Raw genomic sequence first — 16065 nt, forward strand, 5'->3', positions numbered from 1 at the left:
CAATTTCCTGGGTAGACATGAATACTTTAAAAACGAATCCAATGGTTATAAATTTTGGCAAACATAGATTCAGGTTTAGGGGAATAATACAAACCTAAAACATATTTAAGCTAAATGATTTCAAATTATTTAATCCATCCTTCCAATTGTGGTGGTGTGTCATTTTACTAAAGCATAGTAATGTTGACTTTTCTTTATAAATGATATAGCTAGTGCTTTAAAATTTTTATTATTTGTTGGAGGTTATCACTTTGAATTATTTTTATTTCATCTAAAGATAATTTGTTTTCTCTGAACTTTGTTTAATTTTATCTTTTAGCCTAAGTCTAGCAATATACCAGATTTTGGTTGCCTCAAATGAATTTGATTTTTTAATGTATTGATTTTAACTATTTTCTTTTAGTCATTCTAAAATCTTTTTAGCATTTGCCAGAAAAACTCATGAATGATCCTTAGTGATCAGAAAAGACACAGGAGTTCATAACATTGCATCAATTTAAAACAAATAAATGAGCAAAGATGGTTAAATTTATGATAATACCTGTAGTAGAATACCTTGTATGATCATTGTTTAATTCAGAAGAATTGCCCATTACTTGGAATAATCTCCAACATGTGCAGTGCGCATCCATTGACCACATCTATACAGTGACCTTCTGTAAGTTAGTTTCTGTGTGTAACAAACTTACCTAAGAGGGCATACCTTATCCAGCCTAGGTCTATTAGATTATTTCTCTAAAGAATTAAAAATTTGGTATTGAGACATACAGAAACTAGAAGTTTTGGGAATCTGGTCACATCAATGGCAATGCTCTTGAATAAAGTCCATGAGCTCTTGTTTTTGAGATCTCCAGAGTTGTGGTTATTCTTTCCAGTCCTGGGTACTATGTTTTCAATTTTTCTTCAATTCTGTTAATTATCTCTGTCTTCTATTAATAAGTTTATGTTTTGACGTAGACTAACCAGAATTGGCTACAGTTTTTTCAAGAAAATACCCCAATGGAAGAAAAAAAGATGGAGGGAGAAACTGAATGAAGAAAGGATGATTTGAAATTACCAGGAAGTGGAACATGGAAAAAACGGATTAAAACTCATTTGAGAATAAAATCTTAGGTTGTTACACCTTCAGGAAATTTATTCTTTAAATATTGCTTTAAATGGAATTCTTTGGTAAATAGTAAATGCATTTTGGCTTTGATTTAACCACCTCATTCTTTTATTTCTCTAATAAACTTGCTCTCACTTAAAAAAAAAATGCCTTGTAGAACAACTCATGATAATTATTACTGTTGAGAAATAGGAGAAACATATTTTATTAGTCACAATTTTACAGAGAAACAGAACCAATAGGAGATATTGATCTATTTATCTATCTATCTATCTATCTAAATATATGACTATAGATACAGATGAGGGAATTTATTATAGGAAGTGGCTCATATGGTTATGGAGGCTAAGAAGTCCCATGGCCTGCTATCTGCAAACTGGAGAACCATAAATTCTGGTGGTGTGATTCAGTGCAAGTCCAAAAGGCCTGGGAATCAGAGGGCTGTTGGGTCTAAATCCAAAAGCCCAAAAACCAGGTGTGTCAATGCCCAAAGGTAGGAGAAAATGAATCTCCGAGCTCAAGCAGAGAGAGCAAACTTGCCTTTACTTTGCCTTTTTATTCTATTCAGGCCCTCAATGGATTGAATGATGCCCACCAATATTTGTGAGAGCAGATCTTCTTTACTCAGTCTACTGATTTAAATGCTAATCTCTTCTAGAAACAGTCTCATACTCATACCCAGAAATAATGTTTAGCAGCTATCTAGATATCCCTTAGCCTAGTCAAGTTGACACACAAAATTAACCATCACAGATATTTTATTTGGCAATTGTATTAAAAGTAGACAATTTTATATCCTCCCAAAAAAGAGAAGAATAACTTTAGTGACTTTCTGTGTTTCAGAGTATTGACAATCTATACTTAGGGAAATGGCTCATATTTATAGGAAATAGTTTGCTATATTTGACCTTAAAATACTTAGCTTTGCAAACTGTTAAACCTGAACACTGTTGTCTCAATCCGAAAATGTGGAACAATAACTCACATTGGTAAATTTTGGTTACATATATCATTAAGATAGTTACTTACCTTTATGTGTCAGTTTATCCTACTGATGTTTATTACATACCTATTATGTGTTAGACTCTATACATATAGTGCCTGGGTTTCATCACTTAAGAAAATAGACAAAATCTCTGGTCTTGAGATGTTTATAGTCTAGTTTTAGAATGGGTACTTTTTGGGGTTGTTAATCAACTTTCTTTTTTAATCAATTTGATGTCCATTCAGATTGTATAAATTGAGACCCTGTAGGGAACTGTTTGAGTATGGGGTTAGCGGGAATGATGGAGGACAACAAAATGTCCACTATATAGACATCAAAATTGTTTAAAATATTCATAATTTTGTTCATTGATGTGGAACAGTGGTCATATTTTGATTCTGGTTAAAAATGAAATTAATATGGCAAATTGAGACTGGGAAATTTGTGAATATATATGCATATTTATAGATGCAAAAATAAATATGTATTTGCCACACACATACATATACACATGCACAAATATTGTGTAAGTATTCTTAATTAGCTATTTTGCCAGGGCCAGCCCAAGTGCTTATTTAACTAACCCCAGGAATTTTAGCACATAGAAGATATTTTAAACTACACAAAATAAACAAGCACAGTTTATCACTTTTATAAATTAATTGCAATATTGATATGTAATTAACTCTAACAAATTCAACAGTCATAAAGAAATCATTAAATTGATTTTTAAAGCCAATCATTGTCACACTTAATTGCTGATGGCCATTTGCATTTCATAAATGTTACTACTATCTATGAATGTACCCATGTTGTGCTAATGCTAGTTTTATCTGTGAACTGAGTCATATTGGAAGTTATAGCACTGGTTTTGGTCCTTGGGCCTGAATTATTTTTGAAAATACTAAGACTGGTTACCTAGACAAGTTTTCTCTTCTGAAAACTGCATTTTCTTACTAACTTACTAGACAAATCCGACTTTTGCTATCAATTAGCAGAAGATTTTAACTGCAGTTCTCAAAGTAGTTCTCTTTTTCAGTAAGTCTGCAAGGTCAAAAATGTTGCATATTAATACTCAGAATAATTTTTCACTTTTCACCTCCAGAGACTACATAAAGTGATGACATCATGGCTCTTATGTTAATATGTTGAGTTTATTATGACTTTTAAATAAATGAATGAATAAATACATATGTAGGTATTTTCTGAGTTTCAATGTGTAATGTGATAATGAGTGATAGGATCCACATAAACAAAATCTCCTTGGGATCCTGAGATCAGGAAACTTGAGTATTACTGGCTTAGGATAATGTAAACAGTTATTTCAGGAAGTTAGTGTTCACAGTATAAAATTCCAAATCACTCATTTGGATATTTTATGCATTTTTCTGTGTCTTATATAGTTGCCACAGTGTGTCATATAAGCTAAGTCATAAAATGTTGTCTAAAGTGTTTTTAAAAGGTTTACAGAATGATGGTTACCAGAGGCTGGGAAGAGTAGTGGGTGGAGGTGGGGACACACAGGGATGGTTAATGGGGACAAAAATGTAGTTAGATAGAATGAATAAAATCTAGTATTTGATAGCATAACAGAGTGACTACAGTCAACAATAATTTGTTATACATTTAAAAATAACTAAAAGTATAATTGGAATGTCTGTAACACAAATAAATGATACATGTGTGAGGTGATGGATACTCATTTTTCCTGATGTGATTATAACATACTGTATGCCTGCATCAAAATACCTCATGTATCCTATAAACATTTATACCTATTACATACCCACAAAGATTAAATTTTTTTAAAATTTACACTTTTTAAGTTGCAATAAAATATACATATAAAATGTACTTGGAGGTCCTAGCCAGAGAAATCAGGCAAGAGAAAGAAATGAAAGGCATCCAAATAGGAAAAGAAGTCAAACTATCTCACTTTGCTGACAGTATGATTTTATACCTAGAAAACCCTAAAGACTCCACCAAAAAGCTCCTGAAACTGACAAATAACTTCAGTAAAGTTTCAGGATACAAAATCAATGTACAAAAATCAGTAGCATTTCTATACACCAATAACGTTCAAGCTGAGAGCCAAATCAAGAATGTGATTACATTTACAAAAACTTAAAAAAATGAAAATACCGAGAAATATATCTAACCAAGGAAATGAAAATATCTTTACAAGGAGAACTATAAAATGCTGTTGAAAAAAACCGGAGATGACACAAACAAATGGAAAAACATTCCATGTTCATGGACTTGAGGAATCAATATTGTAAAGGCCATTCTGCCCAATGCAATCTACAGATTCACTGCTATTCCTATCAAACTACCAATGTCATTTTTCACAGAATTAGAAAAAAATGATTCTAAAATTCTTACGGAACCAAAAAAGAGTCCAAATCACCAAAACAATCCTAAACCAAAAGAATATAGCTGGAGACATCACGTTACCCAATTTTACAATACTATAAGGGTACAGTAACCAAAATAACGTATTACTAGTACAAAGACAGACTCATAGACCAATGAAATAGGATAGAGAATCCAAAATTAAGCCACACACCCATACAGTCACCAGGTCATCGACAAAGCCAACAAAAATAAGCAATGGGGAAAGAAATCCTTATTCAATAAATGATGGGATAGCTGGCTAGCCACAGGCTGAAGGATGAAACTGGACCTTCACCTTTCACCATATACAAGATGGATTAAAGATTTAAATGTAGACCTAGAGCTATAAGAATCCTAAAAGAGTCTCTACTAAAAATACAAAAAAATTAGCTGGGTGTGTGGCGGGCTTCTGTGGTCGCAGCTACTTGGGAGGCTGAGGCAGGAGAATGGCGTGAACCCGGGAGGCAGAGCTTGCAGTGAGTGGAGATTGCACCACTGCACTCCAGCCTGGGCGACAGAGCGAGAGTCCATCTCGAGAAAAAAACAAAAACAAAAACAAAAAAACAAACAAAAAAAATCCTAGAAGAAAACTTAGGAAACAGCATTGTGGACATTGGCCTGGGAAAGAATTTATTACTAAGTCCTCACAAGCAATCTCAATTAAAACAAAAATTGACAAATGGGACCTAATTAAACTAAAGAGCTTCTGCACAATAAACTAAACTTATCAGCAGAGTAAACGGACAACCTACAGAATGGGAGAAAATATTTGCATATTGTGCTTTTGACAAAGGTGTAATATCCAGAATCTGTAAGGAACTAAAACAATTCAATAAACAAAAACAAATAACCCTATTAAAAAGTAGGCAAAAGACATGAACAGATACTTTTCAAAAGAAGACATACAAGTGGCTAACAAACATACGAAAACATGCTCAATATCTTCAATCATCATAGAAAGGCAAATCAAAACCACCATGAGATACCATTTTACAGCAATTGGAATGGCTATTAGTCAAAACAAACAAACAAACATGCTGGTGAGACTGCAGAGAAAAAGGAATGCTTATACACTGCTGGTGGGGATGTAAATTAGTTCGGCCACTGTGGAAAAAAGTTTAGAGATTTCTCAAAGAATTTAAAACAACTACCATCTGACTCAACAATCCCATTACAGGCTATATATCCAAAAGAAAACAAATAATTCTACCAAAAAGACACAGGCATGCACATATTCATTGCAGCATTATTTACAATAGCAAAGACATGGAATCAACCTAGGTGCCCATCAACAGTGGACTGGATGAAGAAAATGTAGTACATACGCACCATGGAATACTACACAGCCATAAAAATGAAAAAATGTCCTTTGCAACAACATGGATGCAACTGGGAGCCATTACCCTAGGCAAATTACGCAGGAACAGAAATTCAAATACTGTAAGTTCACACTTATAAGTGAGAGCTAAATATTGGGTACTCATGGATATAAAGATGGCAACGATAGAAACTGGGGGCTAGTAGATGAGGGAGGAAAGGAGAAGGGAAAGAGTTGAAAAATTGTTATGTATCATGCTCAGTACCTGGGTGATGGGATTATTTGTATCACAAACCTCAGCATCATGCAGTATGCCCATGTAACAAACCAGCACATGTACCTCCTCAATCTAAAATAAAAATTGAAGTAATAAAATCAATAAATGAAAACCATCAATTATTTCACACATAAAATATCTTCCATCTTTACCATTTTTAAGTGTATAGGTCATTGGAAATAAATACATTTATATAAACATAAAATTTTCCCTTATTCCTCTCTCCTACATTTTCTAACCTCTGGTAACCATCATTCTACTCTCTATTTTTATGAGATGCACTTCTTTAGCTCCTACATATGAGTGAGAAGATGGGATATTTGTCTCTCTGCTCTTGGTTTATTTCACTTAACATAATGGTTCCATCCATGATACTGCAGATGACAGGATTTCATTATTTCTCATGTCTAAACAACATTCCATTGTGTATACATACACCACATTTTCTTTATCCATTTGTATGTTGATGGGCACCTAGGTTGACTTCGTATTTTGGCTATTGTGAATAATGCTGCAACAAATATGGGAGTGCCCATATCCCTTTGATATATTGATTTCCTTTCTTTTGGATGTGTACCCAGTAGTAGAATTATTGGATCATATAATAGTTCTATTTTTAGTCTTCTGAGGAACCTCCATAATGTTCTCCATAATGGATGTACTAATTTAAATTTCTACTAGCAGTTGTATGAGGGTTCCTCTTTCTCCACATTGTTGCCAGCATCTGTTATTGCTTGTTTTTTTATATAAGCAATTTTGACTGAGGTAAGATGATATCTCGTTGTGTTTTGATTTGCATTTCTCTGATGATTAGTGATATTGAGCACTTTTTTCATATATCTGTTGGCCATTTGCATGTCTTCTTTAGAGAATTGTCCATTCAGATCTCTGGCCCATTTTTGGTTGGATTATTATTATTATTATTATTTGCTATTGAATTGTTTGAGATCCTTATATATTCTGGTTATTAATCTTCTGTCAGATGGATAGTTTGCAAATTTTTTTCCCATTCTATGTGTTGTCTCTTCATCTTGTTGATTCTTTCCCTTGCTGTATGGAAGCTTTGTAACTTGATGTAATTCCATTTGTCTATTTTTGTTTTAGTTGAGTATGCTTTTGACATTTTACACAAAAAAGTTTGCCCAGATAAATGTCATGGAGTGTTTCCCCAATGTTTTCTTCTAGTAGTTTTACAGTTTTGGGTCTTAGATTTAACTCTTTAATCAATTTTGATTTGATTTTGTGTATGGTGAGAGACAGTGGTCTAGTTTCATTTTCTCCATATCATTGTTTAGTTTTACCAGCACAATTTATTGAAAAAGCTGTCATTTTCCCATGTTTTGTTCTTGGTGGCTTTGCCTTTGCTGAAGTACAGTTGGCTGTAAATGTGTAGATTTTCATCTGGGCTCTCTGTTCCATTCAGTTTGTTGATGTGTGTGTTTTATGTCAGTGCCATGTGGTTTTGGTTAATATAGCTTTGTAGTAAATTTTGAAATAAGGTAATGTGATGCCTCCAGGTTTGTTCTTTTTGCCCAGGATTGCTTTGGTTTTTCAGGGTCTTTTGTGGTTCTAGAAATATTTAGGATTATTTAGGATTCTATAAAGAATGTCATTGGTATTTTGATAAAGAATACACTGGTTCTCAGAAATACCATTTGACCCAGCAATTCCATTACTGGGTATATACCCAAAGGATTACAAATCATTCAATAAAGGCACATGCACATGTATGTTTATTGCAGTACTATTCACAATAGCAAATACATGGAATCAACCCAATGCCCATCAGTGATAGACTGGATAAAGAAAATGTGGCACATATACACCATGGAATACTATGCAGCCATAAACAAGGATGAGTTCATGTTCTTTGCAGGGACATGGATGAAGCTGGAAACCATCATCCTCAGCAAACATAACACAGGAACAGAAAACCAAACACTGCATGTTCTCATAAGTGGGAGTTGAACAATGAGAACAGATGGACACAGGGAGGGGAACATCACACACTGCAGCCTGTCGGGGGTTTGGGGGCTAGGGTAGGGATAGCATTAGGAGAAATACCTAATGTAGATGACAGGTTGATGAGTGCAGCAAACCACCATGCCACATGTATACCTATGTAACAAACTTGCACGTTCTGCACATGTATCCCAGAACTTAAAAAAAAAAAAAAAAGATTACATTGGTTCTGTCAATTGCTTTGGGTAGCATTTTCATTTTAGCAATATTTGTTTTTTTAATTCAGGAACATAAAAAAATGATTACACTGGTTCTGTCAATTGCTTTGGGTAGTATTTTCATTTTAAGAATATTTGTTTTTTTAATTCAGGAACATAGAATGTCTTTTTTTGGTATCCTCTTAAATTTCTTTTATCAGAGTTTTATAGCTTTTCTTGTATAGATCTTTCAATTCTTTAGTTAGATTGATTGCTAGGTATTTTCTATTTTTTTGTAGCTATTGTAAATGGGATTGATTTCTTGATTTCTTTTTCAGATTGTTTATTATTGATATTTATAAAGGCTACTAATTTTAATATGTTGATTTCATATCCTGGAACTTTACTGAATTTCTTTATGGGCTCTAACAATTTTTAAAAATGGAATCTTTATGCTTTTCATGTTTTTATGAACAAGGTTAATTTGACTTTTCTTTCTAATTTAGATGCCCTTTATTTCTTTCTCTTGCCTAATTGTTCTGGCCAGGACTTTCAGTATTATGCTGAATAAAAGTGATGATGCTGGGCATCCTTATTTTGTTCCAGTTCTTAGAGAAAAGACTTAACTTTTTCCCATTCAGCACAATGTTGGCTGTGGGGTTGTTATATATGGCCTTTATTATTTTGAGCTATGTTCCGTCTATACCCACTTTGAGGGTTTTTATCATAAAGGATTTTGAAATTTATCAAATGCTTTTTCAGTATCTATTGAAAAAATTATATTGTTTTTGTTCTTGATTCTGTTAATATTATGCATTATGTTTATTGACTTGCATACGATAAACTATTCTTGCATTGCTGGAATGAATCCACTTGTTCATGATGAATGATCTCCTTCATGAATTACTGCATTCTATTTGCTAGTATTTTGTTGAGGATTTTTGTGTTGATGTTCATTAGTGATAGGGGCCTATATATATTTTTTGCTGTGTCCCTGTCTCATTGTGTATCAGGGTAATGCTGGCCCTATACAATGGGTTTGGATGTGTTTCTTTCTCTTTAATTTTTTTGAAGAGTTTGAGTAAAACTGGTATTAGTTGTTCTTTAAATGTTTGGTAGAAATCAACAATGAAGCCATCAGGTACTGGGCTTTTCTTTGATGGGAGACATTTTGTTATGGCTTTGATCTCATTACTTGTTATTGTTTTGTTGAGATTTTTCTATTTCTTCATGGTTCAATCTTAGTAAGTTGTATTTCTCCAGGAATGTATTCATTTCTTCTAGATTTTCCAATTTGTTGGCACATAGTTGTTCATAATAGTCTCAAATGATTCTTTGTATTTCTGAGGTCTGATTAGTTATATCTCATTTTTCATTTTTGACTTTATGTTTGAAGGGCTTCTCTTTTTTTTCCTTAGTCTAGCTTAATGTTTTTCTATTTTGTTTACCTTTTAAAAATCTTTTTATTGTGTTGATTTTCTGTGCTTTCCGTTGTTTCAATTTTATTTATTTTTATTCTTTCTTCTACTAATTTGGATTTGGTTTGTTACTGCTTTTTTAGTTCCTTGATATGCATCATTGGGTTATTTATTTGAAGTAATTCTACTTTTTTGATCTAGGCATTTATTGACATAAAATTCCCTCTTCATACTGCTTTTTCTATATTCTATAGATTTTGGTATGTGATATTTTCATTTTCATTTGTTTCAAGAAATTTAAAAGTTTTCTTCTTAAACTTCTTTTCTTAACTTCTATTTTAAGTTCAGACATAAAAGTGCAGGTTTGTTACATAGGTTTGTCATGGGGTTTGTTGTACAGATTATTTCATCATTCAGGTATTAAGCCTATTACCCATTTGTTATTTTTTCTGATTCCCCTCCTTTCACCTGCCACCTTCCAAAAGGCCTCCAGTGTGTGTTGTTCTTCTCTATGTATTCATGTGTACTCATTAGTTAGCTCCTACTTGGAAGTGAGAACATGTGGCATTTGGTTTCCTGTTCTGGTGTTAGTTTGCTAAAGACAAGGCTCAAAATAAAGGGATGAAAGAAAATCTACCAAGCCAATGGAAAACAGAAGAAAGTAGGGATTTCAATCCTAGTTTCTGACAAAATAGACTGTAATCCAACAAAGATCGTAAAAGACAAAGAAGGGAACTACATGATGGTAAAGGGTTCCATTCACCAAGACTATCTTAACTTCTTTATTGATCTATTGGTTGTTCAGAAGCGTGTTCCTTGATTTCCATGTGTTTGTGCATTTTCTGAGGTTCTTTTTGGTATTGGTTTTTAGTTTTATCCTATTTTGGTCAGAAAAGATATTTGATATGATTTCTATTTTTTTGAATTTGTTCAGACTTGTTTTGTGGCCTAAGGTATGGTCTATTCTGGAACATGTCCGATGTCCTGATGAAAACAATATGTCTTCTGCAGCAGTTGGGTGAAATGTTCTGTAAATGTTAATTAGGCCTATTAGATCTAGTGTGTAGTTTAATTTTTTTGTTCTTTGTTGATTTTCTGTCTGGATAATCTGTCCATTACTAAGAGTTGGGTATTAAAGTCTCCTACTGTTATTGTATTGCAGCCTCTCCTTTTAGATCTATTAAAGTTTTCTTTATGTACTTGGGAACTCCAGTGTTGGGTATGTAGATTTTTATGCTTGTTATATACTCTTGTTGAGTTGAGCCCTTTATCATTCTATAGTACTTTTTTGCCTCTTTTTTACTAAAATAAATTAGTCATCTATTTTATACTATAAAATAGATATACTTATTTGATATAAGTATAGTTACTCTTCCTTATTTATCATTTATCATTTAAAAATATTTTTTTTTGAGACAGAGTTTTGCTCTGTTGCCAGGCTAGAGTACAGTGCCACAATCTCAGCTCACTGCAACCTCTGCCTCCCAAGTTCAAGTGATTCTCCTACCTCAGCCTCCCCAGTAGCTGGGACTACAGGTGCACGCCACCATGCCCGTTAATTTTTGTATTTTTAGTAGAGATGGGATTTCACCATGTTGGCCAGGATGGTCTAGATCTGTTGATCTTGTGATCCTCCTATGTCAGCCTCCGAAAGTGCTGGGATTACTGGCATGAGTCACTGCACCCAGCCTCATTTATCATTTTTAGTTGAATGGAATATTTTTTCCATCCTCTCACTTTCAGTCCATTTGCATCTTTCTAGGTGAAGTGGGTTTCTTGAAGGCAGCATATAGTTGGGTTTTCATTCTTTATCCATTCAACCATTCTATTTTTGAATTGGAGAACTGATTCCATTTACATTCAGTGTTATTATTGATAAGGAAAGATTTACTACTGCCATCTTGTTACTTGCTTTCTGGTTGTTTTGAGACTCCTCTTTTCTTTTTTTTTTTGGCGTGCAGTGGTGTGATCTCAGCTCACTGCAACCTCCGCCTCCTGGGTTCAAGCGATTCTCCTGCCTTAGCCTCCCGAGCAGCTGGGATTACAGGCACACGCCCCCACGCCCAACTAATTTTTGTATTTTTAGTAGAGACAGGGTTTCACCATGTTGGCCAGGATGGTCTTGATCTTTTGACCTTGTGATCCACCTGCCTCAGCCTCTCAAAGTGCTGGGATTACAGGTGTGAGCCACTGCACCCGCCATTCCTTTCTTGTTTTCTTCCTATCTTCCTTTTTGGCTAAGTGATTTTCTCTGGTAGTATGTTTGAATTCGTTGCTTTTTCTTTTTAGTGAATCTATTGTATGTTTTTGTGCTGTGGTTATCATGTGCCTTTCAAAAAACATCTTATAGTAATAACAAGTTATTTTGAAGAGATGACAACTTATCTTTGATAAAAAATATAAGAATGTAAACAAGCACACAAAAATTCTATTCTTTAACTTTATCCCCTTACCCACTTTGACTTTTAGTTGTCTCAACATACACTTTTTATATTATCAATCTCTTAACAGATTGCTGTAGCTATTTTTATTTTTGATAGATTTGTCTTTGGGGCTTTATACTAGAGTTATGAGTGGATTGTACACCATCATTACAGTAACAGTATTCTGGTTTTGTTTCTTTACTTAATTTCACTAGTGAGTTTCATACCTTGAAAAGTTTTCCTTTTGCACATTAGTGTTTTTTTTTTTTTATCCAAATGGAAAAAATTCCTTTTGCATTTCTTGTAAGATGGGTCTGGTGTACCACAGTGCAATCAAATTAGAACTCAGGATTAAGAAACTCACTCAAAACCATACAACTACATGGAAACTGAACAACCTGCTCCTGAATGACTACTGGGTACATAACGAAATGAAGACAGAAATAAAGATGTTCTTTGAAACCAATGAGAACAAAGACACAACATAACAGAATCTCTGTGACACATGTAAAGCAGTGTGTATAGGGAAATTTACAGCACTAAATGTTCACAAGAGAAAGCAGGAAAGATCTAAAATCGACACTGTAACATCACAATTAAAAAAATTAGAGAAACAAGAGCAAACACATTCAAAAGCTAGCAGAAGGCAAGAAATAACTAAGATCAGAGCAGAAGTGAAGGAGATAGAGACACAAAAAACCCTTCAAAAAATCAATGAATCCAGGAGCTGTTTTTTTGAAAAGACCAACAAAATTGATAGCTGCTAGCAAGACTAATAAAGAAGAAAAGAGAGAAGAATCAAATAGACGCAATAAAAAAAGGTTAAGGAGATATCACCACTGATCCCACAGAAATACAAACTACCATGAGAGAATACTATAAACACCTCTACGCAAATAAACTAGAAAATCTAGAAGAAATGGATACTTTCCTGGACACATTACACCTTCCCAAGACTAAACCAGGAAGAAGTTGAATCCCTGAATAGACCAATAACAGGTTCTTATATTGAGGCAATAATTAATAGCCTACCAACCAAAAAAAGTCCTGGACCAGACGGATTCACAGCCCAATTCTACCAGAGGTACAAAGAGGAGCTGGTACCATTTTTTCTGAAACTAATCCAATCAATAGAAAAAGAGGGAATTCTCCCTAACTCATTTTATGAGGCCAGCATAATCCTGTTACCAAACCTGGCAGAGACACAACAAAAAAAGAGAATTTTAGACCAATATCCCTGATGAACATTGATGCAAAAATCCTCAGTAAAATGCTGACAAACCAAATCCAGCAGCACATCAAAATGCTTATCCACCATGATCAAGTGGGCTTCATCCCTGGGATGCAAGGCTGGTTCAACATATGCAAATCAATAAATGTAATCCATCATATAAACAGAACCAAAGACAAAAACCACATGATTATCTCAATAGATGGAGAAAAGGCCTTTGACAAAATTCAATAGCCCTTCATGCTGAAAACTCTCAATAAACTAGGTATTGATGGGATGTATCTCAAAATAATAAGAGCTATTTATGACAAGCCCTCAGCCAATATCATACTGAATGGGCAAAAACTGGAAACATTCCCTTTGAAAATTGGCACAAAACAGGGATGCCCTCTCTCACAACTCTTATTCAACATAGTGTTGGAATTTCTGGCCAGGCAATCAGGTGGGAGAAAGAAATAAAGGGTATTCAATTAATAAATTTTGAGGAAGTCAAATTGTCCCTGTTTGTAGATGACATGATTGTATATTTAGAAAACCCCATTGTCTCAGCCCAAAATCTCCTTAAGCTGATAAGCAACTTCAGCAAAGTCTCAGGATACAAAATAAATGTGCAAAAATCATAAGCATTCCTATACACCAATAACAGACAAACAGAGAACCAAGTCATGAGTGAACTCCCATTCACAATTGCTTCAAAGAGAATAAAACACCTAGGAATGCAGCTTACAAGGGATGTGAAGGACCTCTTCAAGGAGAACTACAAACCACTGCTCAACGAAATAAAAGAGGACACAAACAAATGGAAGAACATTCCATGCTCATGGATAGGAAGAATCAATATCATGAAAATGGCCATACTGCCCAAAGTAATTTATAGATTCAATGCCATCCCCGTCAAGCTACCATTGACTTTCTTCACAGAATTGGAAAAAACTGCTTTAAAGTTCATATGGAACCAAAAAAGAGCCCGCATTGCCAAGACAATCCTAAGTCAAAAGAACAAAGCTGGAGGCATCACGCTACCTGACTTCAAATTATACTACAAGGCTACAGTAACCAAAACAGCATGGTACTGGTACCAAAACAGAGATATAGACTGGATTAAGAAAATGTGGCACAGGTATACCATGGAATACTATGCAGCCATAAAAAAAGGATGAGTTCATGTCCTTTGTAGGGACATGTATGAAGCTGGAAACCATCATTTGGAGCAAACTACCACATTTGCTTTATGCAATCCTCTATTAGGGGCATCTAGGTTGAGTCCATGCCTTTGCTATTGTGAATAGCATGGTGATAAACATGCCAGTGTATGTATCATTTTGTTAGAATGATTATTTTCCTTTGGGTATATACTCAGTCATGTGATTGCTGGGTTGCCTAGTAGCTCTGTTTTAAGTTCTTTGAGAGATCTCCAAATTGCTTTTCACATTTGTTGAAGTACAATAATTTACATGCCCAACAACAGTGTAGAAGCATTCTTTTTTCCCCCACAACTTTGCCATTATCTATTATGTTTTGACTTTTTAATAATAGCCATTCTGACTGGTGAGATGGTATCTCATGATGGTTTTGTTTTGCATTTCTCTGATGATTAGTGATGATTAGCATACAAGTGGCCAACAAACATATAAGAAAAGGCTAGCATCTTTAAATCTCTCTCTGCTTTGTCTTTACATTGCCTCTTTTTCTGTTGCTAGTCAGATCTTTCTCTTTCTCCCTCTAAAAAGTACACTTGTAATTGCATTTAGAGTTTTCCTGGATAATCCAGAATAAGCTTTGCATCTCAAGAACCTTAATCATTTATGCAAAGATCCTTTTTTCTTTGTGGATTACATTTATAGGTTCTAGATATTAGGACCTGATATTTTGGGGACCGCCATCAGCCTATCACAAGATAGGCTGACACAGCTTTCTAAGGAAAGAGAAGGGGTAATTTGATTTTTGGCAGTAACAGCCAACATTTTCATTTGAAATCTTCCCAATGGAACCTTTTAATAATGGAAAGAATGATTTGGTGTAACTTTCTGAATTGAGCTTAAAGCTGTGCTTTAAAGTTGTGCCCAATTAGCTATACGCACATTGTAAAATGATGCTTTTCAGACTTTTAACCCTTGGAAAATTAATGGGTTAAAGGGACATTCAAGTGTAATAGGCTATTATTCTACTTTCAAATGTTTTAACATGCTGGGATTATGTCCTCAGTACAAAAATTAATTCTAGGAAAAGCAACATGCTATCGAGCTATTCAGGTTCTTATTGATTATAGCAATTACAATCCAACCAACAGATGATTAATATTGAGGAATGTTAGAGGAGTGACATTTACTTTAGGTAAAATTTTAATTGAATTATAATATACATACAGAAAAATGCAAAAAATCTTAATTGTGCAGTTTGATGAATTTTCACAAAGTGTATGAACCTATGTAAACAGCTCCTAGAGTGGGAATATATTAGTAGTACCCTAAGAAGTCCTTGTGCTCCCTTTCAACCACTATGCCCCCTCTGACTTCAACTGCTACATTCATTTGCATTGGTGTATAATATTCTATTTTATGAATATACCATACTTTGTTTATCCATTCTCTTGGTGAATGACATTTTTTGTTTCCAGTTTCAGGATATTACAAATTGTACTTGTATGAACATTTTGTTCATACTCTTTGGTACACATATGTATGGACATGTGTGACTATAAACCTAGAAATGAACATGCTGGGTCATAGGGTATGAGTGTGTACAGTTTTAG

This window comes from Theropithecus gelada, chromosome 7b (assembly GCF_003255815.1).
Source record: "Theropithecus gelada isolate Dixy chromosome 7b, Tgel_1.0, whole genome shotgun sequence".
NCBI lineage: Eukaryota > Metazoa > Chordata > Mammalia > Primates > Cercopithecidae > Theropithecus > Theropithecus gelada.